The sequence below is a fragment of the Hippoglossus stenolepis genome, chromosome 10 (genome assembly GCF_022539355.2).
Source record: "Hippoglossus stenolepis isolate QCI-W04-F060 chromosome 10, HSTE1.2, whole genome shotgun sequence".
NCBI classification, from domain to species: Eukaryota; Metazoa; Chordata; class Actinopteri; order Pleuronectiformes; family Pleuronectidae; genus Hippoglossus; species Hippoglossus stenolepis.
Genome location: NC_061492.1, coordinates 26446193 through 26457708, shown reverse-complemented (window position 1 = coordinate 26457708; position 11516 = coordinate 26446193). Strand labels below are relative to the sequence as shown.

General features: G+C 46.8%; 22 non-coding genes and 2 pseudogenes across 22 annotated transcripts; all 24 read right to left on the bottom strand.

The window, feature by feature from the left end:
- Positions 1-9: 9 nt before the first annotated feature.
- LOC124854018 lies at positions 10-63 on the bottom strand (annotated as a pseudogene).
- Positions 64-572: 509 nt separating this feature from the next.
- LOC124853138 lies at positions 573-767 on the bottom strand. The gene has a single exon (XR_007033490.1). It is a non-coding gene; the product is annotated as a U2 spliceosomal RNA (small nuclear RNA).
- A 178-nt stretch (positions 768-945) lies between these two features.
- On the bottom strand, positions 946-1058 carry LOC124853245. The gene has a single exon (XR_007033588.1). It is a non-coding gene; the product is annotated as a U5 spliceosomal RNA (small nuclear RNA).
- Positions 1059-1555: 497 nt separating this feature from the next.
- Positions 1556-1743, bottom strand: LOC124854269. Its single transcript, XR_007034513.1, has one exon. It is a non-coding gene; the product is annotated as a U2 spliceosomal RNA (small nuclear RNA).
- Positions 1744-1922: 179 nt separating this feature from the next.
- Positions 1923-2034, bottom strand: LOC124853400. The gene has a single exon (XR_007033743.1). It is a non-coding gene; the product is annotated as a U5 spliceosomal RNA (small nuclear RNA).
- Positions 2035-2532: 498 nt separating this feature from the next.
- Positions 2533-2723, bottom strand: LOC124854313. The gene has a single exon (XR_007034557.1). It is a non-coding gene; the product is annotated as a U2 spliceosomal RNA (small nuclear RNA).
- A 174-nt stretch (positions 2724-2897) lies between these two features.
- LOC124853623 lies at positions 2898-3009 on the bottom strand. Its single transcript, XR_007033963.1, has one exon. It is a non-coding gene; the product is annotated as a U5 spliceosomal RNA (small nuclear RNA).
- A 499-nt stretch (positions 3010-3508) lies between these two features.
- Positions 3509-3700, bottom strand: LOC124853116. The gene has a single exon (XR_007033483.1). It is a non-coding gene; the product is annotated as a U2 spliceosomal RNA (small nuclear RNA).
- Positions 3701-3877: 177 nt separating this feature from the next.
- Positions 3878-3989, bottom strand: LOC124853285. Its single transcript, XR_007033628.1, has one exon. It is a non-coding gene; the product is annotated as a U5 spliceosomal RNA (small nuclear RNA).
- Positions 3990-4487: 498 nt separating this feature from the next.
- Positions 4488-4674, bottom strand: LOC124854412. The gene has a single exon (XR_007034656.1). It is a non-coding gene; the product is annotated as a U2 spliceosomal RNA (small nuclear RNA).
- A 179-nt stretch (positions 4675-4853) lies between these two features.
- LOC124853876 lies at positions 4854-4961 on the bottom strand (annotated as a pseudogene).
- A 502-nt stretch (positions 4962-5463) lies between these two features.
- Positions 5464-5654, bottom strand: LOC124854436. Its single transcript, XR_007034680.1, has one exon. It is a non-coding gene; the product is annotated as a U2 spliceosomal RNA (small nuclear RNA).
- Positions 5655-5831: 177 nt separating this feature from the next.
- LOC124853179 lies at positions 5832-5944 on the bottom strand. The gene has a single exon (XR_007033522.1). It is a non-coding gene; the product is annotated as a U5 spliceosomal RNA (small nuclear RNA).
- A 502-nt stretch (positions 5945-6446) lies between these two features.
- Positions 6447-6635, bottom strand: LOC124854183. The gene has a single exon (XR_007034431.1). It is a non-coding gene; the product is annotated as a U2 spliceosomal RNA (small nuclear RNA).
- Positions 6636-6812: 177 nt separating this feature from the next.
- Positions 6813-6925, bottom strand: LOC124853178. The gene has a single exon (XR_007033521.1). It is a non-coding gene; the product is annotated as a U5 spliceosomal RNA (small nuclear RNA).
- A 502-nt stretch (positions 6926-7427) lies between these two features.
- LOC124853220 lies at positions 7428-7619 on the bottom strand. Its single transcript, XR_007033563.1, has one exon. It is a non-coding gene; the product is annotated as a U2 spliceosomal RNA (small nuclear RNA).
- Positions 7620-7798: 179 nt separating this feature from the next.
- On the bottom strand, positions 7799-7909 carry LOC124853527. Its single transcript, XR_007033869.1, has one exon. It is a non-coding gene; the product is annotated as a U5 spliceosomal RNA (small nuclear RNA).
- A 494-nt stretch (positions 7910-8403) lies between these two features.
- LOC124854315 lies at positions 8404-8592 on the bottom strand. The gene has a single exon (XR_007034559.1). It is a non-coding gene; the product is annotated as a U2 spliceosomal RNA (small nuclear RNA).
- A 178-nt stretch (positions 8593-8770) lies between these two features.
- LOC124853177 lies at positions 8771-8883 on the bottom strand. Its single transcript, XR_007033520.1, has one exon. It is a non-coding gene; the product is annotated as a U5 spliceosomal RNA (small nuclear RNA).
- Positions 8884-9382: 499 nt separating this feature from the next.
- Positions 9383-9568, bottom strand: LOC124852731. The gene has a single exon (XR_007033154.1). It is a non-coding gene; the product is annotated as a U2 spliceosomal RNA (small nuclear RNA).
- A 177-nt stretch (positions 9569-9745) lies between these two features.
- Positions 9746-9857, bottom strand: LOC124853393. The gene has a single exon (XR_007033736.1). It is a non-coding gene; the product is annotated as a U5 spliceosomal RNA (small nuclear RNA).
- A 500-nt stretch (positions 9858-10357) lies between these two features.
- On the bottom strand, positions 10358-10546 carry LOC124854329. Its single transcript, XR_007034573.1, has one exon. It is a non-coding gene; the product is annotated as a U2 spliceosomal RNA (small nuclear RNA).
- Positions 10547-10723: 177 nt separating this feature from the next.
- LOC124853733 lies at positions 10724-10832 on the bottom strand. The gene has a single exon (XR_007034072.1). It is a non-coding gene; the product is annotated as a U5 spliceosomal RNA (small nuclear RNA).
- A 496-nt stretch (positions 10833-11328) lies between these two features.
- LOC124854234 lies at positions 11329-11516 on the bottom strand. Its single transcript, XR_007034479.1, has one exon. It is a non-coding gene; the product is annotated as a U2 spliceosomal RNA (small nuclear RNA).

The following is an 11516-nucleotide window of genomic DNA, read 5'->3' as shown; positions in this document are numbered from 1 at the left end:
TGCCACCACACTCTCCACGGAAGTCTTTAGTAAAAGGCGAAAGACGTGTGCGTTATGAAGAGAAACCAGAGTCAGCATGGCCCTCTATTGGAGAGCAGCAGAGGAGCCTCTGGTCTGAGTCACCACCTTCACGGTAGGCCTCTCTTTGCTTTCCATGTCAGATCCCAGTATGCAACATTCCCAACCCGCCCCCATCTGCCAACCAAAATTATACACGTCTTTATTACCTCCTGCCCTGACTACTGTGATTGGCTTTAAGCCTGCCTAAACAATACATCCCTGAACCACTTACATTCGCTCCAAAATGCTGACTCTGGTTTCTCACCAAGTCTCCCAGAAGGTCTTGAGTGAAAGCAAGTTTCCATTCTTGACAAACGCTTCTAACTCAATTTGGAATCCAGTTCAAGCTCATTGTGACCCCGTGCATGGTCACGTCACTAAGCAGTGAGCCATCAGAGCGGTTTCACACACTTGTGTGTGCCAGGCCGTTACCTCACTTTCATTGAGCCAGTGTAGAATTCACTTTTGATACGCGACAATTGTTTGAGTGTTTGGTTTTCTACAAGGTAAGAACAGAGTGCACCGTTCCCAGCGACACTGCAATGCTAGGTCGATGCGTGGAGAGAAAGGAGCAAGCTCCAAATTTCTCCCCCATGCCTATGCAAAAATCTGCTTAATATGTAGTCCTCATATAGAGGACATATCAGATATTAAACTGATAAGAACAGATACTACACTTGATCTTAGCCAAAAGGCCGAGAAGCGATAAGCCCCAAGTGTTGGATGTCCACGCCAAGCTCTTGGCAAAAATCTCACTTGTTGTGGTACCCGTTCGTAGGTGTGCATAACAATGGCTGCTGCTTATCACCTCCGCCCAAGCTCTCCTTTGTGGCGCTTGATTTCTGACCTAGACAGCTCTTTGACTTTTCACAATTTCATAAGGCTCAGCCATACAGCAAAGCCTGCCAAAAATATATTCAACTCATGTTGGTTCCTCTCCACGGAAGTCTTTAGTAAAAGGCGAAAGACTTGTGCGTTATGAAGAGAAACCAGAGTCAGCATGGCCCTCTGTTGGAGAGCAGCAGAGGAGCCTCTCGGTCACAGTCACCACCTTCACGGTAGGCCTCTCTTTGCTTTCCTATGTCAGATCCCAGTATGCAACATTCCCCAACCCGCCCCCATCTGCCAACCAAAATTATACACGTCTTTATTACCTCCTGCCCTGACTACTGTGATTGGCTTTTAAGCCTGCCTAAGCAATACATCCCTGAACCACTTACATTCGCTCCAAAATGCTGACTCTGGTTTCTCACCAAGTCTCCCAGAGGTCTTGAGTGAAAGCAAGTTTCCATTCTTGACAAACGCTTCTCAATTTGGAATCCAGTTCAAGCTCATTGTGACCCCGTGCATGGTCACGTCACAAAGCAGTGAGCCATCAGAGCGGTTTCACACACTTGTGTGTGCCAGGCCGTTACCTCAGTTTCATTGAGCCAGTGTAGAATTCACTTTTGATACGCGACAATTGTTTGAGTGTTTGGTTTTCTACAAGGTAAGAACAGAGTGCACCGTTCCCAGCAGCACTGCAATGCTAGGTCGATGCGTGGAGAGAAAGGAGCAAGCTCCAAATTACTGCCCTCATGCCAAAAATCTGCTTAATATGTAGTCCTCATATAGAGGACATATCAGATATTAAACTGATAAGAACAGATACTACACTTGATCTTAGCCAAAAGGCCGAGCGATAAGCCCCAAGTGTTGGATGTCCACGCCAAGCTCTTGGCACAAATCTCACTTGTTGTGGTACCCGTTTCGTAGGTGTGCATAACAATGGCTGCTGCTTATCACCTCCGCCCAAGCTCTCCTTTGTGGCGCTTGATTTCTGACCTAGACAGCTCTTTGACTTTTCACAATTTCATAAGGCTCAGCCATACAGCAAAGCCTGCCAAAAATATATTCAACTCATGTTTGTTCCTCTCCACGGAAGTCTTTAGTAAAGGCGAAAGACTTGTGCGTTATGAAGAGAAACCAGAGTCAGCATGGCCCTCTGTTGGAGAGCAGCAGAGGAGCCTCTCGGTCACAGTCACCACCTTCACGGTAGGCCTCTCTTTGCTTTCCATGTCAGATCCCAGTATGCAACATTCCCAACCCGCCCCATCTGCCAACCAAAATTATACACGTCTTTATTACCTCCTGCCCTGACTACTGTGATTGGCTTTCCAAGCCTGCCTAAGCAATACATCCCTGAACCACTTACATTCGCTCCAAAATGCTGACTCTGGTTTCTCACCAAGTCTCCCAGAAGGTCTTGAGTGAAAGCAAGTTTCCATTCTTGACAAACGCTTCTAACTCAATTTGGAATCCAGTTCAAGCTCATTGTGACCCGTGCATGGTCACGTCACTAAGCAGTGAGCCATCAGAGCGGTTTCACACACTTGTGTGTGCCAGGCCGTTACCTCAGTTTCATTGAGCCAGTGTAGAATTCACTTTGATACGCGACAATTGTTTGAGTGTTTGGTTTTCTACAAGGTAAGAACAGAGTGCACCGTTCCCAGCAGCACTGCAATGCTAGGTCGATGCGTTGAGAGAAAGGAGCAAGCTCCAAATTACTGCCCCTCATGCCAAAAATCTGCTTAATATGTAGTCCTCATATAGAGGAGATATCAGATATTAAACTGATAAGAACAGATACTACACTTGATCTTAGCCAAAGGCCGAGAAGCGATAAGCCCCAAGTGTTGGATGTCCACGCCAGCTCTTGGCACAAATCTCACTTGTTGTGGTACCCCGTTCGTAGGTGTGCATAACAATGGCTGCTTATCACCTCCGCCAAGCTCTCCTTTGTGGCGCTTGATTTCTGACCTAGACAGCTCTTTGACTTTTCACAATTTCATAAGGCTCAGCCATACAGCAAAGCCTGCCCAAAATATATTCAACTCATGTTTTTTCCTCTCCACGGAAGTCTTTAGTAAAGGCGAAAGACTTGTGCGTTATGAAGAGAAACCAGAGTCAGCATGGCCCTCTGTTGGAGAGCAGCAGAGGAGCCTCTCGGTCACTGTCACCACCTTCACGGTAGGCCTCTCTTTGCTTTCCGCATGTCAGATCCCAGTATGCAACATTCCCCCTTCCCGCCCCATCTGCCAACCAAAATTATACACGTCTTTATTACCTCCTGCCCTGACTACTGTGATTGGCTTTTAAGCCTGCCTAAGCAATACATCCCTGAACCACTTACATTCGCTCCAAAATGCTGACTCTGGTTTCTCACCAAGTCTCCCAGAAGGTCTTGAGTGAAAGCAAGTTTCCATTCTTGACAAACGCTTCTAACTCAATTTGGAATCCAGTTCAAGCTCATTGTGACCCGTGCGTGGTCACGTCACTAAGCAGTGAGCCGTCAGAGCGGTTTCACACCTTGTGTGCCAGGCCGTTACCTCACTTTCATTGAGCCAGTGTAGAATTCACTTTTGATACGCGACAATTGTTTGAGTGTTTGGTTTTCTACAAGGTAAGAACAGAGTGCACCGTTCCCAGCGACACTGCAATGCTAGGTCGATGCGTGGAGAGAAAGGAGCAAGCTCCAAATTTCTGCCCCTCATGCCAAAAATCTGCTTAATATGTAGTCCTCATATAGAGGACATATCAGATATTAAACTGATAAGAACAGATACTACACTTGATCTTAGCCAAAAGGCCGAGAAGCGATAAGCCCCAAGTGTTGGATGTCCACGCCAAGCTCTTGGCAAAAATCTCACTTGTTGTGGTACCCGTTCTGTAGGTGTGCATAACAATGGCTGCTGCTTATCACCTGCCCAAGCTCTCCTTTGTGGCGCTTGATTTCTGACCTAGACAGCTCTTTGACTTTTCACAATTTCATAAGGCTCAGCCATACAGCAAAGCCTGCCAAAATATATTCAACTCATGTTTGTTCCTCTCCACGGAAGTCTTTAGTAAAAGGCGAAAGACTTGTGCGTTATGAAGAGAAACCAGAGTCAGCATGGCCCTCTGTTGGAGAGCAGCAGAGGAGCCTCTCGGTCTGAGTCACCACCTTCACGGTAGGCCTCTCTTTGCTTTCCGCATGTCAGATCCCAGTATGCAACATTCCCAACCCGCCCCCATCTGCCAACCAAAATTATACACGTCTTTATTACCTCCTGCCCTGACTACTGTGATTGGCTTTAAGCCTGCCTAGCAATACATCCCTGAACCACTTACATTCGCTCCAAAATGCTGACTCTGGTTTCTCACCAAGTCTCCCAGAAGGTCTTGAGTGAAAGCAAGTTTCCATTCTTGACAAACGCTTCTAACTCAATTTGGAATCCAGTTCAAGCTCATTGTGACCCGTGCATGGTCACGTCACTAAGCAGTGAGCCATCAGAGCGGTTTCACACACTTGTGTGGCCAGGCCGTTACCTCACTTTCATTGAGCCAGTGTAGAATTCACTTTTGATACGCGACAATTGTTTGAGTGTTTGGTTTTCTACAAGGTAAGAACAGAGTGCACCGTTCCCAGCGGCACTGCAATGCTAGGTCGATGCGTGGAGAGAAAGGAGCAAGCTCCAAATTTCTGCCCCTCATGCCAAAATCTGCTTAATATGTAGTCCTCATATAGAGGACATATCAGATATTAAACTGATAAGAACAGATACTACACTTGATCTTAGCCAAAGGCCGAGCGATAAGCCCCAAGTGTTGGATGTCCACGCCAAGCTCTTGGCACAAATCTCACTTGTTGTGGTACCCCGTTCGTAGGTGTGCATAACAATGGCTGCTGCTTATCACCTCCGCCCAAGCTCTCCTTTGTGGCGCTTGATTTCTGACCTAGACAGCTCTTTGACTTTTCACAATTTCATAAGGCTCAGCCATACAGCAAAGCCTGCCAAAAATATATTCAACTCATGTTGGTTCCTCTCCGGGAAGTCTTTAGTAAAAGGCGAAAGACTTGTGCGTTATGAAAACCAGAGTCAGCATGGCCCTCTGTTGGAGAGCAGCAGAGGAGCCTCTCGGTCACAGTCACCACCTTCACGGTAGGCCTCTCTTTGCTTTCCGCATGTCAGATCCCAGTATGCAACATTCCCAACCCGCCCCCATCTGCCAACCAAAATTATACACGTCTTTATTACCTCCTGCCCTGACTACTGTGATTGGCTTTTAAGCCTGCCTAAGCAATACATCCCTGAACCACTTACATTCGCTCCAAAATGCTGACTCTGGTTTCTCACCAAGTCTCCCAGAAGGTCTTGAGTGAAAGCAAGTTTCCATTCTTGACAAACGCTTCTAACTCAATTTGGAATCCAGTTCAAGCTCATTGTGACCCCGTGCATGGTCACGTCACAAAGCAGTGAGCCATCAGAGCGGTTTCACACACTTGTGTGTGCCAGGCCGTTACCTCAGTTTCATTGAGCCAGTGTAGAATTCACTTTTGATACGCGACAATTGTTTGAGTGTTTGGTTTTCTACAAGGTAAGAACAGAGTGCACCGTTCCCAGCAGCACTGCAATGCTAGGTCGATGCGTGGAGAGAAAGGAGCAAGCTCCAAATTACTGCCCCTCATGCCAAAAATCTGCTTAATATGTAGTCCTCATATAGAGGACATATCAGATATTAAACTGATAAGAACAGATACTACACTTGATCTTAGCCAAAGGGCGAGGCGATAAGCCCCAAGTGTTGGATGTCCACGCCAAGCTCTTGGCACAAATCTCACTTGTTGTGGTACCCCGTTCGTAGGTGTGCATAACAATGGCTGCTGCTTATCACCTCCGCCCAAGCTCTCCTTTGTGGCGCTTGATTTCTGACCTAGACAGCTCTTTGACTTTTCACAATTTCATAAGGCTCAGCCATACAGCAAAGCCTGCCAAAAATATATTCAACTCATGTTTGTTCCTCTCCACGGAAGTCTTTAGTAAAAGGCGAAAGACTTGTGCGTTATGAAGAGAAACCAGAGTCAGCATGGCCCTCTGTTGGAGAGCAGCAGAGGAGCCTCTCGGTCACAGTCACCACCTTCACGGTAGGCCTCTCTTTGCTTTCCGCATGTCAGATCCCAGTATGCAACATTCCCAACCCGCCCCCATCTGCCAACCAAAATTATACACGTCTTTATTACCTCCTGCCCTGACTACTGTGATTGGCTTTTAAGCCTGCCTAAGCAATACATCCCTGAACCACTTACATTCGCTCCAAAATGCTGACTCTGGTTTCTCACCAAGTCTCCCAGAAGGTCTTGAGTGAAAGCAAGTTTCCATTCTTGACAAACGCTTCTAACTCAATTTGGAATCCAGTTCAAGCTCATTGTGACCCCGTGCATGGTCACGTCACAAAGCAGTGAGCCATCAGAGCGGTTTCACACACTTGTGTGTGCCAGGCCGTTACCTCACTTTCATTGAGCCAGTGTAGAATTCACTTTTGATACGCGACAATTGTTTGAGTGTTTGGTTTTCTACAAGGTAAGAACAGAGTGCACCGTTCCCAGCGGCACTGCAATGCTAGGTCGATGCGTGGAGAGAAAGGAGCAAGCTCCAAATTTCTGCCCCTCATGCCAAAAATCTGCTTAATATGTAGTCCTCATATAGAGGACATATCAGATATTAAACTGATAAGAACAGATACTACACTTGATCTTAGCCAAAAGGCCGTGATAAGCCCCAAGTGTTGGATGTCCACGCCAAGCTCTTGGCACAAATCTCACTTGTTGTGGTACCCCGTTCGTAGGTGTGCATAACAATGGCTGCTGCTTATCACCTCCGCCCAAGCTCTCCTTTGTGGCGCTTGATTTCTGACCTAGACAGCTCTTTGACTTTTCACAATTTCATAAGGCTCAGCCATACAGCAAAGCCTGCCAAAAATATATTCAACTCATGTTTGTTCCTCTCCACGGAAGTCTTTAGTAAAAGGCGAAAGACTTGTGCGTTATGAAGAGAAACCAGAGTCAGCATGGCCCTCTGTTGGAGAGCAGCAGAGGAGCCTCTCGGTCTGAGTCACCACCTTCACGGTAGGCCTCTCTTTGCTTTCCGCATGTCAGATCCCAGTATGCAACATTCCCAACCCGCCCCCATCTGCCAACCAAAATTATACACGTCTTTATTACCTCCTGCCCTGACTACTGTGATTGGCTTTTAAGCCTGCCTAAGCAATACATCCCTGAACCACTTACATTCGCTCCAAAATGCTGACTCTGGTTTCTCACCAAGTCTCCCAGAAGGTCTTGAGTGAAAGCAAGTTTCCATTCTTGACAAACGCTTCTAACTCAATTTGGAATCCAGTTCAAGCTCATTGTGACCCCGTGCATGGTCACGTCACTAAGCAGTGAGCCATCAGAGCGGTTTCACACACTTGTGTGTGCCAGGCCGTTACCTCAGTTTCATTGAGCCAGTGTAGAATTCACTTTTGATACGCGACAATTGTTTGAGTGTTTGGTTTTCTACAAGGTAAGAACAGAGTGCACCGTTCCCAGCGGCACTGCAATGCTAGGTCGATGCGTGGAGAGAAAGGAGCAAGCTCCAAATTACTGCCCCTCATGCCAAAAATCTGCTTAATATGTAGTCCTCATATAGAGGACATATCAGATATTAAACTGATAAGAACAGATACTACACTTGATCTTAGCCAAAAGGCCGAGAAGCGATAAGCCCCAAGTGTTGGATGTCCACGCCAAGCTCTTGGCACAAATCTCACTTGTTGTGGTACCCCGTTCGTAGGTGTGCATAACAATGGCTGCTGCTTATCACCTCCGCCCAAGCTCTCCTTTGTGGCGCTTGATTTCTGACCTAGACAGCTCTTTGACTTTTCACAATTTCATAAGGCTCAGCCATACAGCAAAGCCTGCCAAAATATATTCAACTCATGTTGGTTCCTCTCCACGGAAGTCTTTAGTAAAGGCGAAAGACTTGTGCGTTATGAAGAGAAACCAGAGTCAGCATGGCCCTCTGTTGGAGAGCAGCAGAGGAGCCTCTCGTCTGATCACCACCTTCACGGTAGGCCTCTCTTTGCTTTCCGATGTCAGATCCCAGTATGCAACATTCCCGACCCGCCCCATCTGCCAACCAAAATTATACACGTCTTTATTACCTCCTGCCTGACTACTGTGATTGGCTTTTAAGCCTGCCTAAGCAATACATCCCTGAACCACTTACATTCGCTCCAAAATGCTGACTCTGGTTTCTCACCAAGTCTCCCAGAAGGTCTTGAGGAAAGCAAGTTTCCATTCTTGACAAACGCTCTAACTCAATTTGGAATCCAGTTCAAGCTCATTGTGACCCGTGCATGGTCACGTCACTAAGCAGTGAGCCATCAGAGCGGTTTCACACACTTGTGTGTGCCAGGCCGTTACCTCAGTTTCATTGAGCCAGTGTAGAATTCACTTTTGATACGCGACAATTGTTTGAGTGTTTGGTTTTCTACAAGGTAAGAACAGAGTGCACCGTTCCCAGCGGCACTGCAATGCTAGGTCGATGCGTGGAGAGAAAGGAGCAAGCTCCAAATTTCTGCCCTCATGCAAAAATCTGCTTAATATGTAGTCCTCATATAGAGGACATATCAGATATTAAACTGATAAGAACAGATACTACACTTGATCTTAGCCAAAGGACGAGAAGCGATAAGCCCCAAGTGTTGGATGTCCACGCCAAGCTCTTGGCACAAATCTCACTTGTTGTGGTACCCCGTTCGTAGGTGTGCATAACAATGGCTGCTGCTTATCACCTCCGCCCAAGCTCTCCTTTGTGGTTCTTGATTTCTCACCTAGACAGCTCTTTGACTTTCACAATTTCATAAGGCTCAGCCATACAGCAAAGCCTGCCAAAAATATATTCAACTCATGTTTGTTCCTCTCCACGGAAGTCTTTAGTAAAAGGCGAAAGACTTGTGCGTTATGAAGAGAAACCAGAGTCAGCATGGCCCTCTGTTGGAGAGCAGCAGAGGAGCCTCTCGGTCACAGTCACCACCTTCACGGTAGGCCTCTCTTTGCTTTCCGCATGTCAGATCCCAGTATGCAACATTCCCGACCCGCCCCCATCTGCCAACCAAAATTATACACGTCTTTATTACCTCCTGCCCTGACTACTGTGATTGGCTTTTAAGCCTGCCTAAGCAATACATCCCTGAACCACTTACATTCGCTCCAAAATGCTGACTCTGGTTTCTCACCAAGTCTCCCAGAAGGTCTTGAGTGAAAGCAAGTTTCCATTCTTGACAAACGCTTCTAACTCAATTTGGAATCCAGTTCAAGCTCATTGTGACCCGTGCATGGTCACGTCACTAAGCAGTGAGCCATCAGAGCGGTTTCACACACTTGTGTGTGCCAGGCCGTACCTCAGTTTCATTGAGCCAGTGTAGAATTCACTTTTGATACGCGACAATTGTTTGAGTGTTTGGTTTTCTACAAGGTAGGACAGAGTGCACCGTTCCCAGCAGCACTGCAATGCTAGGTCGATGCGTGGAGAGAAAGGAGCAAGCTCCAAATTACTGCCCTCATGCCAAAATCTGCTTAATATGTAGTCCTCATATAGAGGACATATCAGATATTAAACTGATAAGAACAGATACTACACTTGATCTTAGCCAAAGGCCGAGCGATAAGCCCCAAGTGTTGGATGTCACGCCAAGCTCTTGGCACAAATCTCACTTGTTGTGGTACCCCGTTCGTAGGTGTGCATAACAATGGCTGCTGCTTATCACCTCCGCCCAAGCTCTCCTTTGTGGCGCTTGATTTCTGACCTAGACAGCTCTTTGACTTTTCACAATTTCAAAGGCTCAGCCATACAGCAAAGCCTGCCAAAAATATATTCAACTCATGTTTGTTCCCTCCACGGAAGTCTTTAGTAAAAGGCGAAAGACTTGTGCGTTATGAAGAGAAACCAGAGTCAGCATGGCCCTCTGTTGGAGAGCAGCAGAGGAGCCTCTCGGTCTGAGTCACCACCTTCACGGTAGGCCTCTCTTTGCTTTCCATGTCAGATCCCAGTATGCAACATTCCCAACCCGCCCCCATCTGCCAACCAAAATTATACACGTCTTTATTACCTCCTGCCCTGACTACTGTGATTGGCTTTTAAGCCTGCCTAAGCAATACATCCCTGAACCACTTACATTCGCTCCAAAATGCTGACTCTGGTTTCTCACCAAGTCTCCCAGAAGGTCTTGAGTGAAAGCAAGTTTCCATTCTTGACAAACGCTTCTAACTCAATTTGGAATCCAGTTCAAGCTCATTGTGACCCCGTGCATGGTCACGTCACTAAGCAGTGAGCCATCAGAGCGGTTTCACACACTTGTGTGTGCCAGGCCGTTACCTCAGTTTCATTGAGCCAGTGTAGAATTCACTTTTGATACGCGACAATTGTTTGAGTGTTTGGTTTTCTACAAGGTAAGAACAGAGTGCACCGTTCCCAGCGGCACTGCAATGCTAGGTCGATGCGTGGAGAGAAAGGAGCAAGCTCCAAATTACTGCCCCTCATGCCAAAAATCTGCTTAATATGTAGTCCTCATATAGAGGACATATCAGATATTAAACTGATAAGAACAGATACTACACTTGATCTTAGCCAAAAGGCGGCGATAAGCCCCAAGTGTTGGATGTCCACGCCAAGCTCTTGGCACAAATCTCACTTGTTGTGGTACCCCGTTCGTAGGTGTGCATAACAATGGCTGCTGCTTATCACCTCCGCCCAAGCTCTCCTTTGTGGCGCTTGATTTCTGACCTAGACAGCTCTTTGACTTTTCACAATTTCATAAGGCTCAGCCATACAGCAAAGCCTGCCAAAAATATATTCAACTCATGTTTGTTCCTCTCCACGGAAGTCTTTAGTAAAGGCGAAAGACTTGTGCGTTATGAAGAGCCAGAGTCAGCATGGCCCTCTGTTGGAGAGCAGCAGAGGAGCCTCTCGGTCACAGTCACCACCTTCACGGTAGGCCTCTCTTTGCTTTCCATGTCAGATCCCAGTATGCAACATTCCCGACCCGCCCCATCTGCCAACAAAATTATACACGTCTTTATTACCTCCTGCCCTGACTACTGTGATTGGCTTTTAAGCCTGCCTAAGCAATACATCCCTGAACCACTTACATTCGCTCCAAAATGCTGACTCTGGTTTCTCACCAAGTCTCCCAGAAGGTCTTGAGTGAAAGCAAGTTTCCATTCTTGACAAACGCTTCTAACTCAATTTGGAATCCAGTTCAAGCTCATTGTGACCCGTGCATGGTCACGTCACTAAGCAGTGAGCCATCAGAGCGGTTTCACACACTTGTGTGTGCCAGGCGTTACCTCAGTTTCATTGAGCCAGTGTAGAATTCACTTTTGATACGCGACAATTGTTTGAGTGTTTGGTTTTCTACAAGGTAAGAACAGAGTGCACCGTCCCCAGCGGCACTGCAATGCTAGGTCGATGCGTGGAGAGAGAAAGGGCAAGCTCAAATTTCTGCCCCTCATGCCAAAAATCTGCTTAATATGTAGTCCTCATATAGAGGACATATCAGATATTAAACTGATAAGAACAGATACTACACTTGATCTTAGCCAAAAGGCCGAGAAG